We start from the raw sequence: 638 nt of genomic DNA, 5'->3' as shown, positions 1-638 counted from the left end.
TGTGGCTTATTGTGACTTGGCCAACGTTAGTGATAAAGTTGAATGTCACTAACGTTGGCTTCCCCTTTACTTCTTAACGTTAGAGGCCACGTTAACTGAGTTAACGAGGTAACTAACGTGGCCACTTATGAGCTTGGTCCAATGTTAGTAATAATGTTAAGTGTCACTAACGTTGGCTCTATTTCCTTTCTTCAAAGTTAATGCCACTGCTTTCCTTCCTTCCACATTAGTGCCCATGTTCGTGTAACTAACATAGCCACTAAGGTGGCTTTTCTCTTCTTCTTTTGGCCTGAAATCGATCAAACAAAGTGCATCAAAGTCTTGCTCTTAATCATGGGATCATGCATCATCCAATTTATCATTCAATTCATGCATAATTCTCATGAAATCATTCAAAATTCACAATGTTTGCTCGAATCATGGTATGATTGCATTTTCAACCAAATACTTGCTTATTGCCTAAGAAAATGCATGAAACCAACCTAAAGCATACAAAAAATGGCTAGTAAAACTAGCCAGGATGCCCTGGCATCAGTAAACCCTAGGCTACTAGTTCTCTACAAATAGGACCTTTTGCTATTGTATTTTCATCTTGGTTCTTCTGGTTCCCTCTCTGGGGCCGAAGCCAATGATCACTT

Source organism: Arachis duranensis, chromosome 5 (assembly GCF_000817695.3).
Source record: "Arachis duranensis cultivar V14167 chromosome 5, aradu.V14167.gnm2.J7QH, whole genome shotgun sequence".
Taxonomy (NCBI): Eukaryota; Viridiplantae; Streptophyta; class Magnoliopsida; order Fabales; family Fabaceae; genus Arachis; species Arachis duranensis.
This window is presented reverse-complemented; position numbering follows the sequence as displayed.